The sequence below is a fragment of the Rhinoderma darwinii genome, chromosome 1 (assembly GCF_050947455.1).
Source record: "Rhinoderma darwinii isolate aRhiDar2 chromosome 1, aRhiDar2.hap1, whole genome shotgun sequence".
NCBI lineage: Eukaryota > Metazoa > Chordata > Amphibia > Anura > Rhinodermatidae > Rhinoderma > Rhinoderma darwinii.
The window spans coordinates 646,522,416-646,546,784 of NC_134687.1; the positions used below are offsets into that span (position 1 = coordinate 646,522,416).

Sequence of the window (24,369 nt, forward strand, 5' to 3'; positions counted from 1 at the left end):
ACATTGTATGACCATTTTTTCATCTTGCTGAAAAATTGTGTTTGTTCACACACTTGACTGGCTTTTTGTCTACTAATCCACATTTATGCCGTCTACATCACTAGCCCGTGTGTTGCTAGCGTGGTTGATTTCTCTGAGATTTAGCGACCAGCGTCCCATGCTACAGGACCAACCGCGTAGAAGAGGGAGGATTTGTGTTCATCCTCGTGGCCCAACGCACCTCCAAAGGGCACTTTCATACCACCTATGACGACCTCCGGCATCACCTAGAGAAATTTCGATCCTTTTGCCGCATGTCTGTGGCCACGTTTGATATGCTGCTTGTGCAGATTCATACAGGAATTACCTACCAGGACACAAACATGCGGCGCTGTATTTCCCCAGAGGAGCTACTCCTTGGGACATTGAGGTATGTGTGTTTTACAATTTGTGCTTACAGGATGCTTTGTTGGTTTCATGTCCCACATAACATGTGTTCTTTGTTGTTTGTGTTTTTGCCGTCATGTAAATTTCTGGCCAGAGGCAATAGTTACCATTCTTTATATTTTGAATTTCTACTGGGAGTGACCACCATTTCCTGCAATTGTGACATCCACCTGTGTCGTGCTGTGGCAGAGATTAAAGGACACAGTGCTGCCTTAGCCCACGCGACAACACTGGCTTAGTATTTCAGAAGACATTTTTCTTGCCCCCCAATTATCGCATTGTATTGGTGCACTAGACGGGAAGCACATTCGTGTGAAGAAACCCCCACTCTGGCTCCAGATACTATAACTACAAGCAGTATTTTTCTATCGTCTTGTTGGCCTTGGCGGACAGTCATTTTTGTTTTACTATAGTAGACATTGGGTCGTATGGAAGCTCTGCTGATGCACGCATATTTCACTAATCCAGAATGTGACAACGGCTTATGAGTAATCAACTTGCAGTGCCTGAATCTACCATCCTCCCTGGCGCCAGCGGCTCACCAATCCCATATGTCATCGTTGCAGATGAGGGTTTTGCCCTGACAAGGCAGTTAATGCGTCCATTTGCAAGAAGGGGCTTGGATGACCGTAGGCGCATCTTCAATTACCGCTTATGCAGAGCGCGAAGAGGTGTCGAATGCGCCTTTGAAATAGAAATAGTGCTATTAATCCCATTCTCTAGATCAGGGGTCTCAAACTCGGCCAGGTAAGTGGGCCGCATATAGAAAAAATGTGAAGTGATCGGGCCTCATGAATTTCAAATTTTATACAATACAAAATTATTGTTAATCAATTAGTTATTTGAACTACTATAACACTACATTACTATAATAATACTACTATAATAATACCGCTAGGTTTAAAATTTGAGAGATTTCTCCACGTGCTTATTTCAACAATCCATCTTTCCAGTTTAAGTGTCACTAAATGCAGTCCGGCGGCTCAATTAGCGCACACATGTCAAGATTGGGCAGCCCCTTTTTAGATAGTGCTACAGTGCCCTCGGTGGATGTTGCCGCAGAGCCCCGTGTAGATGCCGCCATAGCAGTGCCCTGTGTAGATGCCACCACAGCATTGCCCCGTGTAGATGCCGACACAGCAGTGCCCGCTGTAGAAGCTGCCACAGCAGTGCCCGCTGTAGACTGGGACTCCAGCTGTGCATCCTGACATCACTGGGACTCCTGCTCTGGGGAAGCCCCTGACATCATTGTCGATGTATTGACAGCGATGTCAGAGGCTTCCCCAGAGTCCCGGAGAAGAGCCGATAATAGCGCTCTGCCCGGGTGTCCGCTCTGAGGAAGACCCTGACACACTGTCTATATATGGGCAGCGATGTCAGAGAATTCCACAGAGTCCCGAAGAGGAGCCGATACTAGCGCTCTGCCCGGGACTCCGCTCTGGGGAGGACCCTGACACACTGTCCATATATGGGTAGCGATGTCAGGGAATTTCGCAGCGTCCCGGAGCAGAGCCGATACTAGCGCTCTGCACGGGACTCCGCTCTGAGGAAGACCCTGACACATTGTCCATATGTCAACAGCGATGTCAGGGAATTCCACAGAGTCCCGGAGCAGAGCCTGTACTAGCGCTCTGCCCGGGACTCCGCTCTGGGGAAGCCCCAGACATCGCTGTTCATATGTGGACAGTGATGTCATGGAATTCCAGAGTCTCGGAGCAGAGCCGATACTAGCGCCTCTGTGTCCCGCGGGCCGCAGGTGACACCCCCAAGGGCCGCATGCGGCCCGCGGGCCGTGTGATTGAGATCCCTGCTCATTGCATCTCCAGCGCTGGACCTAGGAAAGGTAAGATAATAATTGCTTTATTTATGCATTACTATTTATTTTTGGGTGTGTGTGTTTTGTTACAGGTTTGGTGGTTGGACTACTTTGGATTCGAGGACTACTTTAATGACAGCGTTTTTGTTTTTTTTAAATAATATTATTAACGACGATTGTGTTTTTTTTTATTTCAATAAAATATTTCTTCTATGTCCTTGTATTTTTTTTTAAACTATTACTACCACCTTAGTAATGGCTGCTGGCTGATTGGCAGCATCCATAACTAAGGCGGGGTTTAATGTTAGCCAGTGAAAAGGCTAGCACTAACCCCCATTATTACACCGCACCCACCACCATCACGGGTGCCGGGAAGAGCTGGGTATGATCCAGTATCCGATCTTTAGTGATGGTCGGGTACTGAGGCGGATGCAGGCTGGTGTTATTAGGCTGGGAAAGCCCCAAAACAGTGGGTCTTCCCATCCTGGTAATGCTAGCCTGCTGCTGCTATATTGTAGCTGGCTGGTTATGAAAAATGGGTGGACCCCACATCGTTTTTTCTAATTTAACAAGCTAATGTGTCATAAGACCAAGTACACATCTCAGGTTGAATTCACAGACATGACAATGGGATCTGTATATTCGAATGGCTGCATAGTCACCGGATCTTTTTTATAGAACATCTTTAGGAAGTAGTGGAATAGACAGAGTGAGGTTATTAATCAGAATTCCAGCACATTGATATAACATTCCACTAAGAATTCAGGCTGTTCTAAGGGGAAAGAGGGTCCTATCAAGTACTAATAAGGTGGACCTAATGAGGTGGCCTCATTCAAGTTTTGGCCATGTGCCAAGTTAATAGCAAGTTGTTGTTCTATTCCTTTGCCAACCTATATTTATTTGGTCCTGTTTTTCTCAGGACATAAAGGGCTTTGATCTTGTGTAAAAAAATAAGTGATATATTTAACTCTGAGAGGAGTGGGAGAGGCGTATAGGGGAAAACTCTGCTGGAAATTTGAAAACGTCCCTACAGAAATAGTTGTGGGCCACCAGGACGTTTATAGTCTATGGGCAGTTAGTAACTGGTTAAAATAGGTGCTTCCTAATAATCATGGATCTGTTTTTTTTTTAATCCAATATAAAAAAAAATACATCTTTAAAGGGGTTGTCCCAAGTTGACTAAAATTTTTTTTTTTAAACATTCTAAGCAGGAAATGAATTTTAAAACATTTGCTGTTAAAAAATTCATTTCCCAAGTGCCTTTTTTTTACACTTGATAACTCAGCAAGTGCTGGTTATCTTTTCTAAAAAGGGGCGTGAGCGGCTCGATGTCAATCAAGCCGCTCTGCTCTGCAGTGTGCGCGCTCCCGATGTTGCTAGATACTGTAGTTCTAGCAACATCGGGAGAATGTTCGTCTCAAGCGGGCATGGCAAGCCCGATTGAGACGAACTTACCGTGAATGTCAACTACACTACACTACACTACATTCACCCCGTTTCGGCAAACAACTTCTCCCCCCCCCTGTCACTACATGTAATGTTTGTACCCGCCGCATCGGTGCTGCATCAGCACCCGGCGAACAACTAAAAATATATAAAAAAAATAAACTCACCTAAGACGTTCTAACGGCGCTCTGAACGGTCCCGTCACTTGCCATCTTCCTTCTTCTTGGCGCCGCTCGCATTCATAGTAACAATGCGTTGTGGCGCTGATGACGTAATCATATCAGGCACACGTGATTACGTCATCTGCGCCCACCGCTATGTTATTGTGAATGGGAGCAGTAAGAAGAAAAGTGACGGGACCTTTCAGCTCTTCGTGGGAACGTCTTAGGTGAGTTTATTTTAATATGTATGTTGTCATGTATGTGTATATTTGCATGTATGTATGTATATGTATGTTTTCTTGTATGTATGTTGTCATGTTTGTATGTATGTATGTTTGCTTGTTTGTATGTTTACTTGTATGTATGTATGTATGTTTGCTTGTATGTATGTTGTCATGTTTGTATGTGTATATGTGCATGTATGTTTGCATGTATGTATGTTTTCATGTATGTATGTTTGCATGTATGTATGTTTTCTTGTATGTATGTATGTTGTCATGTTTGTATGTGTATATGTGCATGTATGTTTGCATGTATGTATGTTTGCATGTATGTATGTTTGCATGTATGTATGTATGTTTTCTTGTATGTATGTTGTCATGTTTGTATGTGTATATGTATGTATGTTTGCATGAATGTTTGCATGTATGTATGTTTGCATGTATGTATGTTTGCATGTATGCTTGTATGTATGTATGTTGTCATGTTTGTATGTGTATATGTGCATGTATGTTTGCATGTATTTATGTTTTCATGTATGTATGTTTTCATCTATGTATGTTTGCTTGCATGTATGTTTGTATGTTGTCATGTTTGTATGTGTATATGTGCATGTGTGTATATGTGCATGTATGTTTGCATGTATGTTTGCTTGTATGTATGTTTGCTTGTATGTATGTATGTTTGCTTGTATGTATGTATGTATGTATGTATGTTTGCTTGTATGTATGTATGTTTGCTTGTATGTATGTTGTCATGTTTGTATGTGTATATGTGCATGTATGTTTGCATATGTATGTTTTCATGTATGTATGTTTGCATGTATGTATGCATGTATGTTTGCATTTATGTTTGCATGTATGTATGTTTGCATGTATGTATGTTTGCATGTATGTATGTTTGCATGTATGTATGTTTGCTTGTATGTATGTTTTCTTGTATGTATGTATGTTGTCATGTTTGTATGTGTATATGTGCATGTATGTTTGCATATGTATGTTTTCATGTATGTATGTTTTCATGTATGCATGCTTGCATGTATGTATGTTTGCATGTATGTATGTTTGCATGTATGTATGTTTTCATGTATGTATGTTTGCATGTATGTATGCATGTATGTTTGCATGTATGTATGTTGTCATGTTTGTATGTGTATATGTGCATGTATGTTTGCATGTATGTATGTATGTATGTTTGTATAAATGTCTGTATGGCCATGTATGATACTGTCTTCTGGCGCCCTGTATCTAATCCAACTTTGCCGCAGGCTTCTATACACGGTATAACAGTCAGTATCACACATGAAAGTGAAACTAAGCCTACGACAAGTTTTATTTCATTTTTTTTCTTATATTTTTGATTTTTTACAGGTTTGGTGTTTGGACTACTTCGGTTTCGAGGACTACTTAGATTATGCTTTTTTTTTCATCAATAAAATGGTTAATGAGGGTTGTGTTGGGGGTGCTTTATTTCAATAAAATATTTTATCTATGTCTTTGTGTTTTATTTTCAAGTTTTATTACTATCACTTTAGTAATGGCCGCTGTCTGAGTGACAAGGTCCATTACTAAGGGGAGGCTTAGTGTTAGCCGGTACAGAGGCTAACACTAAACACCATTATTACCCCGGTACCCACCACCACCAGGGGTGCCGGAAAGAGCTGGGTACGATCCAATACCCGACCATCTGTTGTGATGGTCGGGCCCTGGGGTGGTCGCAGGCTGGTACTATGAGGCTCGGAAGGGCCAAAAACAGTGGACCTTTCCACCCTTGTAATGCTAGGCTGCTGCTGCTGTGTTGTATCTGGCTGGTTATAAAAATGGGGGGGACCCCACGTCATTTTTTTAAATTATTTATTTATTATTTTTATTAAAAAGACATGGGGTTCCACCCAATTTATCATAACCAACCACAAACACAGTGTTATTAGCCTGGGAATGTACTAAACCAGTGGCCCCTCCCACCCGTGTAATGCCAGGCTGCTGCGGCCTTGTATATGGCTGGTTATTAAAAATGTGGGGGACCCAACGTCTATTGTTAAATTTGGAAAAAAAAACGACGTGGGGGTCACCCACATTTTTTTATAGCCAGCCCTATACAACACAGCAGCAGCAGCCTAGCATTACAAGGGTGGGAAGGTCCACTGTTTTTGGCCCTTCCCAGCCTCATAATACCAGCCTACGGCCGCCCCAGTACCCGACCATCACAACAGATGGTCGGGTACTGGATCGTACCAAGCTCTTCCCGGCACCCCTGGTGGTGGTGGGTACCGGGGTAATAATGGGTGGTTAGTGCTAGCCTCTGCACCGGCTAACACGAAGTACCGCCTTAATAATGGACGCTGTCAATCAGCCAACTACCATTATCTAGGCACTAATAAAGTTTGAAAAAAAACCACAAAGACAATTTTTTTTATTGAAATAAGAAATCCCCAACAAACCCTCGTTAACCATTTTATTAAAATTTTCAAAAAACGTAGATCTACGCAGTAGTCCAACGAATCGAAGACGTAGTCCAATTGGTACATCAAAATCTGCAACAACATTAAAAAAAAAGTTATCAATGTGAACAATACCGATACTTATACTCTCCTTCACACACACACAAACAACCACACACAAACATATACACAAACACATATAAACACACACCCATATATTACATAAACACATACACACAAACATACACAAACACATGTACACAAACACCCATATATACACAAACATATACACACAAACATATACACAAACACACACATATATACAAACACACACACAAATATACACAAACACCCATATATACACAAACACACACATATACACAAACACACATATACAAAAACACACAAACAAATACACATGCACAAACACACCCATATATACACAAACACACACACATAAGCTCCAAAGAAAACACACATATACACACAAACCTATACACAAACACATGTACACAAACACACAAATATACATAAATACACAAACATATACACACAAACATATACACATATGCACAAACACAGCCATATATACATATACACACACACACACACGTACGTACACAAACACACCCAAATATACACAAACACACACACACACACACACAAACACGCCCATATATACACAAACACACCCATATATACACAAACACAGACGTATACAAAAACACATACACACAAACCTATACACATATGCACAAACACACCCATATATACACAAACACACATATACACACAAACATATGTACACAAACACACCCATATATACACAAACACAGACGTATACAAAAACACATACACACAAACCTATACACATATGCACAAACACACCCATATATACACAAACACACATATACACACAAACATATGTACACAAACACACCCATATATACACAAACCCACACATACAAAAACACACACACACACACACACACAAACATATACACAAACACACACAAACACACACACACACAAAAATATACACAAACATATACACATACACACAAATACACCCATATATACACTCACACATATAAACACACACACATATACACAAACACACCCATATATACACAGACACACACACACAAACATATACACACTTACCTTTAGCGGAGCGCAGACTTCTCCTTGCGACGGGTGCCTTCCACTGCATCTTCTGCGCATGCGCCGAGAAGCGCCGAGATGCGCGTTCACGAGCAAATGATATCCTCTGCTCAGGGCGCAGAGGATGTCATTACGCATGCGCGGCCACCGCTAAAGGTAAATAGCGGTGGCCGGGAACCTAGGCAACGAGCAGGATACAAAGAGGGACTGACCGCAACTTCAATCAACGATATCATGAAAACGACATCGCTGGACGACGGACAGGTAATTAGAATTCTTCTTATTTTTACATGGGGGAGCTTTATAGCTCCATTTATCAACTTGGGACAACCCCTTTAAACTCACTTTTAAAACTTCTTAAAAACCCTTAAAGAGGCTCTGTCACCAGATTATAAGTGCCCTATCTCCTACATAATCTGATCGGCGCTGTAATGTAGATAACAGCAGTGGTTTTTATTTTGAAAAACGATCATTTTTTAGCTAGTTTAGATTTATGCTAATGAGTTTCTTAATGGACAACTGGGCATGTTTTTACTTTTTACCAACTGGGTGTTGTACAGAGGAGTGTATGAGGCTGACCAATCAGTGACTAATCAGTGTCCTACACTTCTCATTGTTCCAGCCCAGCATGATCCACGCCCAGTTGTCCATTAGAAAGGCTCATTTGCATAATTATAAAATTGCTCATAACTTGGCCAAAAATGATCGTTTTTAAAAAAACAAAAAAACAAAACATGCAATAGGAGATAGGGATTTGATAATCTGGTGACAGAGCCTCTTTAAAGCGTACCAAATTTTTAGACGACTTCTCTGAATAATCTGTCATATGTGTGTACAGGAAGAATAAAACTATTTCTGGCCATTATATGATTTGTATATGGCATTCTATTAGCAGTTTTCCCTCTGCAGGCTCTCTCTCCAATTCTCAGGTTTTCCATGAGCTATTGGGTGGAGCCTAACTGCTAATATCTCTTCTATACACTGCACACACAGAGCAGAGAACCAGCCTGGTCTACTATCTCTGTGTAGCACATATTTAGAGGCTGTAGCAGCATGGAGCATATCATACAGCAGTAAGAAGTGGTGGAAAATCCTGCACTGGGGTGACATATAGGTTGCTGGTAATAGATATGTCTCCTCTCTCTACTCCCCCTCTAATCTTCAAGGACTTCTATAGGCAACAGCGTCTGTGTCTTTGTGCTCCTGCTCCCCCTAGCCTCGACTATGACTTCTACAAGCAAAAATGTCTGTGTGTCTCTCACCTAGTGTCACTAACATAATTTGCATGGATAAAACAGCTAGATTTTAACTGTAAGTAAATTACAAAAGTTGATATACAGGGTGGGCCATTTATATGGATACACCTAAATAAAATGGGAATGGTTGGTGATATTAACTTCCTGTTTGTGGCACATTAGTATATGGGAGGGGGGAAACTTTTCAAGCTGGGTGTTGACCATAGCGGCCATTTTGAAGTTGGCCATTTTGTATCCAACTTTAGTTTTTTCAATGGGGAGGGTCATGTGACACATCAAACTTATCGAGAATTTCACAAGAAAAACAATGGTGTGCTTGGTTTTAACGTTACTTTATTCTTTCATGAGTTATTTACAAGTTATGGGTGACATTATGGGTGTCAGGTCCGAGCATTCCTAGATGAACTGTTTCCTGGAAAGTGGATTGGTCGTCATGGGCCAGTTGAATGGCCCCCTAGGTCTCCCGATCTGACCCCCTTAGACTTTTATCTTTGAGGTCATCTGAAGGCAATTGTCTATGCTGTGAAGATACGAGATGTGCAGCAACTGAAACTACAGATACTGGAAGCCTGTGCTAGCATTTCTTCTGCGGTGTTGCTATCAGTGTGTGAAGAGTGGGAGAAGAGGGTTGCATTGACAATCCAACACAATGGGCAGCACTTTGAACACATTTTATAATTGGTCAAAAACTTGTAAATAACGCATGAAAGAATAAAGTAACGTTAAAACCAAGCACACCATTGTTTTTCTTGTGAAATTCTCGATAAGTTTGATGTGTCACATGACCCTCTTCCCATTGAAAAAACTAAAGTTGGATACAAAATGGCCGACTTAAAAATGGCCACCATGGTCAACACCCAGCTTGAAAAGTTTCCCCCCTCCCATATACTAATGTGCCACAAACAGGAAGTTAATATCACCAACCATTCCCATTTTATTTAGGTGTATCCATATAAATGGCTCACGCTGTATATCAGGTATATTATTAAATTAGCATAAGTTGTTTGAAAAGTTAATGTCCACTTAAAGAAGATATGTTCCAAAAGAGCTAATTAGTGTACGGTAGTGAAGAGGAAAATTAGATTTTAGCCGCCTGTTATGTGATGTAGTACATTCTCAGGTTACATATGCAATCAGCCACATTCCAAGATAGGGGGTAGACTACTCCAATAAGATTGATTAGTTCGAATTCGGAAAGGGCAAAGGGGTTTGTGGATCATGACAAGACCACTAGAGAATCTAGAGCTGTGCATGCAACTATGTGTGCAATGGCATAAAAGTATTGATGTTAGACACCGAATCGGGGTAAGGATTTGATGTACATCTCGAAGTGTAAATGTATATAAAGTAGAGGGGCCCTCCCTCTCTGAGAGCATTTAATCTAAACTACTAGATGTGGCAATGCTCCTGGTATTTCTTGAAGACCATGTCTCTTGTGGTATTCTACATTTCTTGGTGACCCCGACGAGATCCCAAAAGCTCTTCTTGCTAGCAGCGTGACCATTAGGAAAATCTCATCAGTGCAGGCCTGCGCATACTTACAGACCCCTTGCTTTGCTAAAGTCTGTGCGCACTGTTTTTTCCATTGGTCACCACAGTTCATTAGGGGAGTGGTTAGTATGGAAAAATTCTAATACCACTCTCAGGAAAAGTAATGTTTATCAAGTAGGAATAAGAAGAAGCTACAGTTCAGGTTTGCGTCACTGCTGGCTAGGATCCTAGTTCTAAAGCAGAGAAAATACCCTATTGGTTTCGGACCAAATTTGAATCAAAATAGGAAGGGGCCCCATTTCAGGTTTGCGTCACTACTGTCTGGGTACTCTTCCCTGTTCAAAAGGCCCAGAAATTCTCTTTTTAGTTTTAGACCAAATTGGGGATATGGGAACCAGGCTGAGGTAGTGTTCTGCAGGCAGTGTGTTGTGAAAGTTTTGTGCGCAAAGTAACCAGACATTGGGCAGACTGTTTGTTCCGCTCTTAGGCAGAGTAATGAGTATTGTTGTACCGGCTTCCAGTTTGTTAAAGCTTGTGCATAAAAGGGACGTCTTTGTAAAAGCTTATGTAAAATTTGTAGTTTGAAGATCTCTGCTGTCCAGTGGACTTGGAGAACAGTTAGTGTATAAATGATTAAACATTGTTCTAATTTTTTAAATTTTTTCACGAGTCAGGAAATATTATAAATTAGATTCTAATTTATAACATTTCCCAGTGCTGGTCACTAGATGGAGCAATTCCCAAAATTGCAGCATTGGCATGTGGTAAAGAAACCACATTGCTTTATGCTGAAAAATTTGAGAATACACACTCGCTCTAGTGAGCTCACAGAATCCCCCCTCCTTTCTCCTGGCTAGTGCCAGGAGAAAGGAGGGGATTGAATGGTCAAACCTCTTACACTGTGTGTCGCCATTTTTTGAGCTAACACACAGTGTAGTAGGTTTACATACAGTAATTATAACACACTAAAACACGTACATACACAGACCTAACTTACCTGCTCCTGCCGCCGCCCCCTGCGGTCCGTCTGCTCCCTCCGCTCCTCGTGCTTGCTTCAGAACACAGACCGGAAGTAGTAATCTTACTGTCCGGCGACGGCTTCCGGTCCACAAGAAAATGGCGCCGGACGTCGCTCGGCCGAAGACCTTCAATTTGGACTGTGTGGGAGCGGCGCATGCGCCGTTCTCACACAGACGACGCACAGCATAGTGGATGGAACGGGCCCCGTTCGCATTCACTATGGGGCTGTATGTGCCGTATTCCATGTCTGTATGTATTACATACGGAGATGGGAAAAAAAATGGCAGCCCCCACAGACAAGAAAAAAGTTAAAAAAGAAAAGAAAACACAAATACACAAATAAATAAAAATTTTTTAAATAAAACACTAAAAGCAAATTGATATAAAAAAATTTTTTTTTTCGTGACACTCGTCCTTTAATGCACTCTCCTTCTGCAGCATTTTTTGACCTGTCTGCGTCCTGCTGGGAACGGGTTTTCACCCACCCACTTAGTAAGTATGGCCTTTTTTGTGGTTTTGATGTTATCTATGTCCCATTTTTTCTGCTGGTATTTACAAATTCTTGGAACACATTTGGATCATTACAAAGGCCAAAGGGCATTACGAGATACTCGTAGTGAGAGTCTCGGGTGTTAAATGCGTTTTTCCATTCGTCAAGCTTGGGATACGGATCAGGTTATAGGTCCCACGTAGATCCAGCTTAGTGAACAACTTAGCTCCACGAATCCTGTTAAAGAGCTCAGAGATAAGCGGCAAGGGGTACTTGCTTTTGATTGTAATTTGGTTTAACCCACAGTAGTCAATGCATGGTCGAAGTGATCCATCCTTTTCTCCACAAAGAAGAGTCCAGCCCTTGCTGGCGAAGTAGACCTCCCGATGAACCCTCTCTCTAGGTTCTCCCTGACATACTCCGACATAGCCTGGATTTCCGGCAAGGAGAGGATAAACCCGTCCGCGAAGGAGGGGGAGAGGCTTCAGGAAGCAGCTAGATAGGACAGTCATAAGGACGATGAGGAGGAAGGATCTCTGCCTCGTTTTTGCTAAAAACTTCTGTGTAACCAGCATATTGTGGAGGTAGTCCAGAGAGATATTGAGACAGAGGAATTATGACAGGTCAAACCTGAGGCAAACAGCGGTGAAGGCATCGGGGGTCCCCACTGAAGGACCTTTCTGGAATTCCAATAGGGGACTAGAGCATGCTGGTGAAGCCATGGCAATCCCAGCAAAGGAGGGGGGGGGGGTTAATAGCTTTGGTTAGGACATAGAAAGTTATTGAATCATAATGGAGGACTCCAGTCTGTAGTCTCAGAGGTTTGGTGATAGACAGGATAGGATCCAGCAGAGGTTGTACATCCACGGAAGCGACTGCCAGAGGCGTCTACAGCGGAACAGTGGCCAAGTGGAGACGGTCTACCAAGTCCTGCTGGATAAAATTTTCAGCCGCTCCAGAATCCAAGTAGGCAGGCACAGAGTGTGATCCTTCACCTGTGACAATAGACACAGGAATAGAAAGTCTGGGAGAGAATTTAGTTGTACAGTTAGATTCACTTACAGTTGTCTCTTCAATCAACCCTATGCGCTGGAGTTTCCCGGCTTCTGAGGGAATTGACGCACGAAATGGCCCTTGTGACCACAGTATAGACACAACCCAGTTGATCATCTACGTTTCCATTCTTGGTCAGTCAGCCTAAGTCTGTCTACCTGCAAGGGCTCCTCTGGGGGTACAAAAGAAATATGCCGAAGAGGTATTTGAAACTTTGGTGCCAATAGATAAGATCTCTTCTCCCGGCGAACTTCCAAACTGCACTCTTGGATCCTCATGTCGATCCGGGTTGCAAGAAGTATCAGGGCATCCAAAGTGGAGGGAAGCTCACGGGCTGCTAGTTCAACCTTTATACGTGCGGCTAGACCCTGCCAGAAGGTTGCCACTAGTGTCTCATTACTCCAGGCTAGCTCCGCTGCCAACGTACCGAAGAGAATAGAAGACTCCCCTACATTAGATTCCCCTTGTCTGAGGTCGCTGCAGACAATGTTCGACCCGGTTCCTCAAAACACAGTGTGGAAGGTCTCTAGAAATAATGGTAAATTAGAGGATTCCGGGCTCTCTCGTTCCAAAATGGGTTCCGCCCATGCCAGGGCCTTGTCAGAGAGAAGAGAACTCATAAAAGCAATCTTGGCCTCATCAGAGAGGAAGAGATGAGCCTGTAATTTGAAGTGGATCTTACACTGATTAATGCAGCCTCTACGGGTCTTAGCATCCCCGTCGTAGCAAGGAGGTAGAGGCAGCAAAATTCCAGACCCAGAACAGGCAGGTGTATTGACAGGAGGTGAAGTAGGAGGAGCAGGCACGGGTGGAGAATCCAAACGGGCACCTATGGTGTTAACAGCGAGTAAAAGCTGATCCTGTCGTGCTCAGAGTTCACACATGTCTACTTGCAACAATTGGACCGCAGACTTGGGCTGACCAGCGAGATCGTGGGGTATGTATACCCACTAGGCCGCTCCACCGTGGCGAAGTAGCAGCTGGTCAAACAAAAAGTCAGTGATAGTCTTTTAAGCCAAGAGTTCCTGGACAGGAGATTTGGCAGACTTGGCACAGATGACACTTGGCACAGAAAAAGTGTAGTCGTCCAGGCCCATGAGCCGGCACAGACAAGGTACAGATGGTAAATACGACTCCGACACTAGACTTTTGCACTCGAACAAAACACAATTACTGGATACGGGAATACAGAATACAACGAAGGGACCATTTGCTAAACGAACATGGGAAGACACAACAATGCTCAGGCAAGGCGGAAGAGGGCAGAGTCCTTTTTAAAGTCCAGGGTGCGTTGGGATTGGATGGAGTTGATTTTCCTGGCAGCAGCCGAGGCAGTATAGTGTGCCGGCGTCTCAGAGGAGGGAGACACCGGAACGAGCTTGCGGGTCCGTGGCTGCGGCCATTGGAGGGTAAGTAATGCCGGCGGTCCAGTTATAAATCTGGAGAGGAGAGGTGTTATTTACCAAACTAGCAGACCCTGTAACACCCCTATACTTCCTGTAAAGTAGGGCACAATGGGGAAATGGAGAATGGTGGAAGATGAGACCAATTAATCAGATAGTGGATGCTGGATTTCTGGTAGTGCCAAACCCTGCCACTATTCTATCCAACATCCCACCTTCAGATAAAACTTTTTATATTATTACTTACCTGTGGTAACACCTTCTGGAATTTCCTCCTCCACTTCAGTCTAAGGGTAAGTTCACACGCCCTATTTACGGACGTAATTCGGGCGTTTTACGTTTCGAATTACGCACAAAAATACGGCTCCAAAGCGTCGGCAAACATCTGCCCATTCATTTAAATGGGTTTTACGATGTACTGTGCAGACGGGCTTTATTTTTACGCGCCCCTGTCAAAAGACGGCGCGTAAAAAATACGTCCGCATCAAAGAAGTGCATGTCACTTCTTGAGACGTAATTGGAGCAGTTTTTCATTGACTTCATAGAAAAACAGCTCCAATTACGTCCGTAATGGACGCTGCGAAAAACGCCTGCACATGCCATTACGTCTGAAATTCAGCTGCTGTTTTCGCCTGAAAACAGCTCCGTAATTTCAGGCGTATCGGACGTGTACGTGTGAACATACCCTTACACCGTTGATCGTCCCTCACCCGCTCTTCTTCCGCTTTATCCTCCGCTTTAATATTAGTCAGACCTTCCCCAATTTCACATATGTAGCAATTCAGTACAATACAATACAGCATAGTGTGCAGAATCTAACAGATCAACATAAGAAGCCACCAAAATCTATGACCACATCTATGACCACAGGACCAAAGAGATCCACACCCCCCTATATAGACCTAGTATAGGGCTCAGCTTCATCTACCAGAGGATTCTCCGGGACATTTTGATTTTCCTCTGGAGAGTCCTGGGAATACAGAGGATGTTTAGATTTCACTTTACTGAACTAATATTTCGTGGCATAACCATTGTTTCTGAGAACTGCTTGACGTCTGTGTTGGTCACGTAGGGTACGTGGACCCACTGGGCAGTACCACCTTGACGGTATGGCAGTTGGCCAACAGGACAAAGTCAATAGTTCAATAGGTGTAGCTGTGGTAGCTTTAGACAATAGCTGGACAGGCTTAGACGGGACTTTGACAGCAGGCAGGCACCAGGCTTGGTGTAGCGGAGCAGGCGTAGACTCAGCGCAGCACGACTCCAATACTGCATGGCACTTGGACCAGGATAAACACGGGATACAGGTTACAGGAAGCAGGAATGGGAACACTGGGAACTGGAAGACACTTAAGGGACCATTTGCATAGACGAACGTAGGTAATGACAACAAAGCTCAGGCCAGGCAGAAAGGAGCAGGGCCCTTCTTATAGTCCAGGATCATGGGCTAATTAACAACTGATTCAGGTGCGCACGCTAGCCCTTTAAGACCGGGCACGAGCCTGCGCGCGCACCCTACGGGACACAGCAGAGCAAAGCAGAAGTGAGCGCTGGAGTCTCCTGAGGAGATGCGGGCAAGCGCTCACAGGACCATGGCTGCGGCCGTCAGAGGGTGAGTAAACCTGACGGTCCGCGGTCATGGATGTTAATCAAAAAAGATCGATTACTTACCGGTAATCTGTTTTTCAAGAACCTATGACAGCACCCCTGGAGAGACGTCCCATCCGCTAGACAGGAAACCTGAGGATATAAAATGGACACACCTCTCCACACACCCAGTCTTTAGGAAGAACTCAGGATGAGAAGTAGTTTAGTTTATATGTGTGCTTTTTTTTTGTACAATATTTACAGGGATGCTCAAATTAAAGGTAGCGATCCAGTTTATGAGGGTCATCTACTACAGACATGGGAAGGTAACAGCGGGGTGCTGTCATAGGTTCTTGAAAAACAGATTACCGGTAAGTAATTGATCTTTTACCTATTCACCTATGACAGCACCCCTGGAGATGTAAAATAGAAATCAATATTTTTAGAGTGGGACCACAGCTTGTAGTACCTTCCTACCGAAGGCCAAGTCAGAGGCTGTATGCAGTTGTAATCTGTAGTGTTTAAAGAAGGTGTGAGGAGAACTCCATGTGGCAGCCTTCCATATTTGGTCTAGGGATGCATCTGCTCTTTCTGCCCATGAAGTGGATACGGCCCTAGTGGAGTGTGCCCCGAAGAATTCTGGGGGTTTGAGTTTTTGATTTATGTAGGCTAGCCGTATGACCGGCTTGATCCACCTTGCTATGGTAGCTTTGCTGGCTGCTGAACCCTTGTTGTGACCCTGAAACTGGATAAACAAGTTTTGTGATGATCTCAGATTTTGGGTAACCTTTAGGTACTGGACTAGACATCTTCTTACGTCTAGGCAGTTAAACTGTTCCCTCTGATTCTTTGGTGAGTCACAAAAGGAGGGAAGGACAATGTCTTGGTTTAGGTGAAAGGGTGAAACCACTTTAGGAAGGAATTCTGGTAGGGTTTTTAAGATGACTCATCTAGCAGTAGGGTATGTGGAGGAAAGGCAGAGAGGGCCTGGATCTCGCTCACTCTACGGGCTCATGTAATGGCTAATAAAAAGGTCATTTTGAGTGTTAGCATCTTCAAGGAAATAGAGTCTATGGGTTCAAAGGGTGGTTTTATCAAAGCCTGGAGAACGAGGTTTAAGTCCCAGGGAGGAAATGGGGACCTTATCTGGGGTTTAAGTCTGCAGGCGGCCGCTAGAAATCTTTTGATCCAGGGGTGTTCTGCTAATTTAAAATTGAAAAAGGAACTTAAAGCAGAAATCTGAACCTTTAATGTAGTAGGCCTAAGGGTTTTATTTAGTCCCGCCTGGAGAAAATCCAATATTAGGGGAATATCTGGTTTGGTTAAAGGATTAATATCCCTGCCTGCGAAGTTTAAGAATGCATTCCATGACCTCAGATATATTTTTGAGGTAATCGGTTTCCTACTGGCTAGTAGGGTGGAGATGACGGATTCTGAAAATCCTCTCTGCCTAAGGATTATCCTTTCAGTTTCCATGCTGTCAAGTGGAGCTTCTGAATGTCGGGGTGTAATACTGGGCCCTGATATAGAAGATCTGGCCTGTTTGGAAGAACCCATGGTTGGTTTGACGACATTTTTCTTAGCCACGTGAACCATGGTCTCTTTGGCCAGAAGGGGGCTATCAGTATCACGCTGGCCCTGTCTTCTCTGACCTTTTTTAAGACTCTTGGGAGGTTCAGGGGGGGGGAGGCGTAGCCTCTCTCTATACTCCAGCACTGGGAGAGTGCGTCTATTGCTGTTGGGTGGTCTGAGGGATTTAGGGAGAAGAACCTCTGGGTTTTTCTGTTTCTTTTGGATGCAAACAGGTCTATTGATGGGGTTCCCCATCTGAGGATGATCTCCTGAAATACTGTGGTGTTCAGGCACCATTCTGATTGGTGAAGCCTTTCCCGGCTTAGGAAATCTGCCACCAGGTTGTCCTTCCCTCTGAGATGAACGGCTGAAAGAGTCAGCAGGTGGTGTTCTGCCAGAGAAAATATCTGTGTGGCTAGGCCCATCAGCGAGGCCGATCTCGTACCCTCTTGCCGGTTTATATAGGATACTGTAGTTGTGTTGTCCGAATAGATCTTTAGGTGCTGACCTGAGATTGCCTGTATGGATCCCCTCAGGGCCTGAAGAACTGCTGCTAGTTCCCTGAAGTTGGAGGATCTGAGAGCGGTCTGCTGGTCCCAGTGACCCTGAAGAAAAGAGGAGTCGTAATGGGCTCCCCACCCCCAGGGACTCGCATCTCTGGTCATATTGAGAGCAGGGGTTAACCTCCATGGAATACCCCTTGTGAGATTTTCCCTGCTTAGCCACCATCTGAGGGACAGTCTTGCTGTGGAAGAGATGTGAAAGGGTTGGTCCAAGGAGAAACTGCTCCTGTCCCATTGGTCTAGGATGTCCCACTGCAGTGGTCTTGACTTGAAGTGAGCCCATAGTACGGCTGGGATGCATGATGTCATGAGTCCTAAGACTGACATAGTTTCCCTGAAAGATGTTGTATGGTTCAGGTAGATCTCTGATATCCTGTCCATCAGGGGCCCGATTTTTTCTTCTGGGAGGAAGGTCATCTGTTTGGATGAATCCAGCAGGGTTCCTAAGAATATACATCTTTTCGATGTATTTAAATTAGATTTTTTTAAATTTATGTAACATCCTAATTTTGTCAGTATGTCCCGGACTATCTGTATGTGTAGGGTCAGAGTTGGAGCTATTTCTGCTACCACCAGGAAGTCGTCTAGATATGGAATCAGGAGAATGTCGTTCATCCTGATGTATGAGGTCATTTCCGCTATCAGCTTGGAAAATACCCTTGGGGCTTGAGAGATGCCGAAGGGGAGGGCTCTGTATTGTAGGTGGCATACGGACCCGTTGAGCGTTACTGCTACCCTTAGATACTTTTGATGACTATGACATATGGTTACTTGAGAATAGGCATCCTCTAGGTCTATTGAGGCCATCACGCAGTCTCTGGAGAGGAGGTTTATAGTTGACGTGATACTCTCCATGCGGAATTTTTTGTAGGTTAGATAGCAGTTCACTTTTTTTAGGTTTATAATGACCCTGTGTTTTCCTCCTGGTTTGTTCACTAGGAAGAGGGGGGAATAAAAGCCCCGACCTATCTCTGTGTCTGGAACCTGGATTAGGACCTCTTTTTTTATAAGTGACAGAACTTCTATTTCTAGGATCTTTTGTTGGACTGGGTTCCTTAGGTCCCTCATGGGAAGGAATCTGTCTGGGGGGATGGTTGTGAACTCTAGTATGTACCCTGTTTTTATGATTCCCAGAATACAAGGATTTGCTGAAATCTTCCGCCAATCTTTGAGAAACAGGGAAAGGCGACCCCCCCCCCCACTGCCCCCTTGGCGTCATTGTTGGTCCCTATTTTTAGGGTCCTTCTGGGGCCTGAAAAGAAAGAACTTGTTTTTTCTAGGAAATCTCGAGGGTTTAAAGTCCTGCGCCCTAGGGTTAGCGTACCCCCCTCTTTTGTTACTTGGCCCTCTGGGACGAAAGGACTCCCTTGATGGCCTTGTTTGTGCCGGGAACCCCTTTTTACTGTATGATGCCTTTTCCAGCAGGTCATCAAGTGGGGGCCCGAAAAGGTAGTCTCCTGAACAGGGGATAGCACACAGCTTCCCTTTGGATCCGGTGTCCCCCTTCCATGTCTTTAGCCAGATAGCTAGTCTAGCTGAATTCGCCAGGGCCGCTGATCTGGCGGAAAGGCGTATCGCGTCTACTGAGGCGTCTGCCAAGAAGTCTGCTGCTTTAGAAAGTGTTGGGAGGGAGGCTAAGATTTGATCCCGAGGGGTCTTGTCTTTCAGATGTACCTCCAGTTGTGCGAGCCACACTTTCAGGGATCTGGCCACACAGGTGGCTGCAATGGCTGGTTTGAAACCCCCCGTAGAGGCTTCCCAGGTTCTCTTAAGGTAGAATTCGGGCTTTCTATCCATAGGGTCAGACAAGGAGCCTAGATCTTCAAAGGGAAGGGAGTGTTTCCTTGAGATATTGGCTACTGGAGCGTCGAGCCTGGGGATGCTATCCCAGTCCCTATATGCGTCCTCCTCAAAGGGATACTTCCTTTTGAGAAACCTGGGAATGCTTGTCTTTTTATCAGGAGCTTTCCATTCTTTTTTAATAAGGTTAGATATGTTCCTATGGATGGGGAAGGTTCTATTCTTTTTAGGTCCTAGCCCTTGAAACATAGCGTAATGGATGGACCGTGGTTCTTTGGGGTCGTCTATATTCATAGTCGCCCTGACTGTTTTTAGGAGTAGGTCAACGTCCTCCGTTGGGAACAGATTTCTCTCTCCCTCCGCCTTACCTGAGGAGTCGTAGGAGCTGTACTCCCCTTCTTCGCCTAGCTGGGGGTACCCTTCGGCTGAGGAATCAGAATCCATCCTGCTAGAAGAGGCGACCGGAGGATCTCTTCACTTTCTAAGGGACCTTAGTGAGCTCCTCACTTCAGCCCTTACAATATCCTTAAGCTTGTGGCTAAATTTGTGGACTCTTCTGATATAATATTATGTAGACATTTCTGACAGAGTCTTTTGTTATAGGAAGATGCGAGTTTCTTTTTACATATCGCACATTCTTTGTTATGGGCCATATCCTGCTTTTTCCTAGGACAATCTCTGGCCTAAACATATGAACAAGAGAAAGGGGAACAGCATTAAGTAAGGGAGAGGTTTTTAATGCAGGATACGTGTTTAGATAAAATGGTCATACGATCTGTACCATTCTATTGTGGTTTTGTATATTTCATCAGTAGGAATCTCAACGCCCACTCTCTCGGTGAGAGAGGTTTACTATGTTTATATGTGGGGTTTTCTTTTGGGGGGATTTTGGGAATAAAGTCGGCACCTAGTTGGATTGTACACCGCTGTTTACAGATGACACATGTACGGCTAAATATTGTGTTTTTTTCTAAATATGGCGAATTCAGTCAGATTTATTAGTTGGAATATTAGGGGAATGGCTGATGCCACAAAACGTCAGGCCATTTTTCAACTTATTAGTGAGCACCAGCCGGCGATTGTCTGTCTGCAAGAGACACATATGATAACTGAAAGATTAAAACAGCTAAAGAGGAGGTGGGTGGGATTTAGTGGTCACTCTACATACTCAGTATATTCTAGGGGAGTAAGTTTTTTAGTACTTAAACAGATTCCATTTAATTGTCTGGATATGGAGGTGGACGCAGAAGGTCGATATATTTGTGTACTTTGTACCATATATTCAAAAATGTTTATAATGATATCTATATACATACCTCCTCCTTTATGTAATAGAGTCTTATTAAAGGCCATGTCTTTTGTGGCGGATAAACCAGGGATACCTTTGCTCCTACTCGGAGGATTTCAATAATATTCTTGATTCCAACTGGGACAAATGTAGAGAGAGAGTGGGACAGGAGTGAAGGGAAGGTTGGGACTCCATTTGGTACAAGAAATAGGATTGTTGGATATATAAAGATTACAACATCCTCGTGAACGGGAGTTTTCCTGCTGTTCATCCACGTATTCTTCTTTATCCCGTATAGATCTGGCCTTGGGGAATGAGGGTATGATGCCCTTAGTTAATCAGGTGGAGTATCTACCTAGAACGTTATCAGATCATTCTCCCATTAGGGTCACGGTTGATATTAATAACCAGAGTCCCCAACGCCCGAGAATCTGGAAGCTGAATCCTTTCTGGCTGACTTTGGTTGATGGGCAAGTTTTCATTGCCCAAAGGCTAGAGGACTATTTTCAAATTAATTGTGGCTCTTCTTCTGTTCCCTATGTATGGGATGCAATGAAGGCGTATTTGAGAGGCCTGTTTATGCAGGCAATTAGCAGGCACAAAACAGCTACTAGGGTGGAGGATGCGAGATTACATGAAGAAATGAGTAAGGCAGAAGCGGCATTTATTTTAAATCCTACTGTGGTGCAGCAAATGAGTTTGCGAAGAGCACAAGAGGCACTTAATTTACATCTGTTTGCTGTAGCGAGCAGAAAACTGCAGTTTTTTGCACAGAATACCTTTGAAGAAGGAGAAAAGGCTGGTCATATGCTAGCAGTGGTAGCAAAGGCACAACAGGGGGTAACACATATCACTGCTTTAAAAACGGCGGAGGGCCATTTAGTTACAGAGAACTTGGAAGTTGTAAAAGTTTTGAGAGACTTTTATTCAGACCTATATACCTCCAAGGTGCACCCATCTACATCTGATATTTATACATTCTTAAATAAAGCAGAGCTCCCTAAGCGGTCAGGAAGCGCCAAGGCACTTCTGGATTCTCCACTCACGTTGGAGGAACTGGAAGAAGCGGTCAAACAGATGGCTAATGATAAGGCACCTGGGACGGACGGGCTACCAGTTGAAATTTATAAAAAATACTCTGAGGTGTTCTTGCCCAAATTATTAGAAGTATTTCATTATTCATTGGATTGTGGTTCTTTGCCGGCTTCTATGCAAGAAGCCATTATTGTGGTCTTGCTGAAACCCGGGAAAGATCCTCAATTAGCTGATTCGTACCGACCAATTTCATTATTAACATCTGACGTTAAGATTCTGGCAAAGGCATTAGCTCTGCGGTTGAATGGTGTTATTTCTACCATTATACACCCGGATCAGACCGGTTTTATGCCTGCTAGGTCGACAGCCATGAATTTGAGACGTTTATTTTTAAATCTTCAGCTGAGGGCAGACAATGTAGGCGAAAGAGCCATTTTTTCACTGGACGCTGCCAAAGCATTTGACAGTGTGGAATGGCAATATCTTTGGTGCACCTTGGAGGCTATGGGTTTTGGACCATCTTTTATAGCATGGATTAAGGTCCTGTATTCTTGCCCTGGAATGGAGGATTGTCTCCCCGGTTTGCTCTTGAAAGAGGGACTAGACAGGGATGCCCATTATCGCCCCTCCTGTTTGCCGTGGCAGTAGAGCCCTTGGCAGCACGCATACGTGTGTCAGACGATATTAAGGGCTTCTTGTATGGCTCGGTGCAAGAAAAGGTAGCGCTTTATGCAGATGATATGCTTCTATACTTGGGGGATGTGGGTAGCTCTCTGGCAAAAACAATATCCCTAATTGAGAAATTTGGGGCATTGTCTGGGTTTAAAATAAATTGGGATAAATCCCATCTGCTCCCTGTGGATTCAATGTGCTCTATACCATTGGTGCATGGGGTACCTGTAGGACGCGTTAAACATCTTAAATATTTAGGGATCAAGATCTCGACCTCCCCTTCTGAATATGTTGCTCTCAATTTGCAACCCCTTCTGGTCAAATTTAAAATGAAAATAATGGCCTGGTGTAAATGACATCTGACAGTTGTGGGTAGGGTCAATCTTATTAAGATGATCCTAATGCCACAATTATTGTATATTTTACATAACTCCAATGTATGGATCTCATTACGCAATTTTTATTATATTAATGCACTTTTTAGGGACCTAATATGGCGGAAGGGTCGCTCAAGAATTAGATTAGAAAATTCTACAGCGCGCAAAGCATGATGGTGGTTTGGCCCTACCCAACCCTTGGATATATTTTCTTGCCTCCCAATGTCAGCACTTTAAGGGGTGGGGGGAAATTATATCAAAGGGATCCAATGGATCGATTCTACAGGCACAGTTTGGACCATCTGTTTTATTCTCAGTTTTGGAGGCAGGTCACTCTATGTTGGCGGGCAGGAATACGCCCACATATACACTAATGCGTAAAGTATGGGATAAGGTCCGAGCTATTAGAGATATGGGGTTTGCACAATTTTTACACCTTTATGGGGGAATAAGGCACTTCCGGAATTCTTCTCTCTTGAAGGATTTGAGGGTTGGAAAGCAAGAGGCATCATTTATGTCTCACAGTTGCTCCAGGAGGATGTATTTAAAACTTATCAACAGATCCAAGAGGAGTTTGAATTACCTCGAAATTCCTTCTATCAATACTTACAGATAAGACATGCTTTTGATGCCCAGAAGAAGGCGGTGGATTTGGCAATACACGCAGATGGGGTGTTGTCTGTTTTACATACCGGGAGTGTTACATCGGGGGTTATTTCACATATTTATCAGTTGTTGATCAGTAAATTTTTTGATAAAAACCCTCTGATGGCTTCTAAAAAATGGGAAAGAGATATGGGTCCCATCTCTGAAGAACAATGGATAGATATTATGAAAGCAGTTCCGAATATATCTCTTAGTGAGGATGGGCGCCTTTCTCAATTATATATTATCCATAGAGTATACAGGACTCCTAAATTTCTTTTTCATATTGGGGTAAGGAGTGATTCGAAATGCCGCAGATGCGCGGAAGAGTGGGCTGACCATATGCATATGTTGTGGTCCTGCCCACAGTTAACCACGTACTGGATGGATGTACTGAAGGTGATTCAGGAGGCCTATGGACCTGTGTTGCAAGGGACTCCTATGG

At 43.7% G+C, this 24,369-nt stretch overlaps 2 protein-coding genes across 2 annotated transcripts in view; both read right to left on the reverse strand.

Moving 5' to 3' along the window:
* The window catches only part of LOC142673593 (gastrula zinc finger protein XlCGF66.1-like), an 88,029-nt gene that overhangs the window by 53,088 nt on the left and 10,572 nt on the right, over nucleotides 1-24,369 (reverse strand). The window lies entirely within an intron of this gene.
* LOC142669294 (uncharacterized) overlaps nucleotides 1-24,369 on the reverse strand; it is a 28,053-nt gene that overhangs the window by 1,871 nt on the left and 1,813 nt on the right. The window lies entirely within an intron of this gene.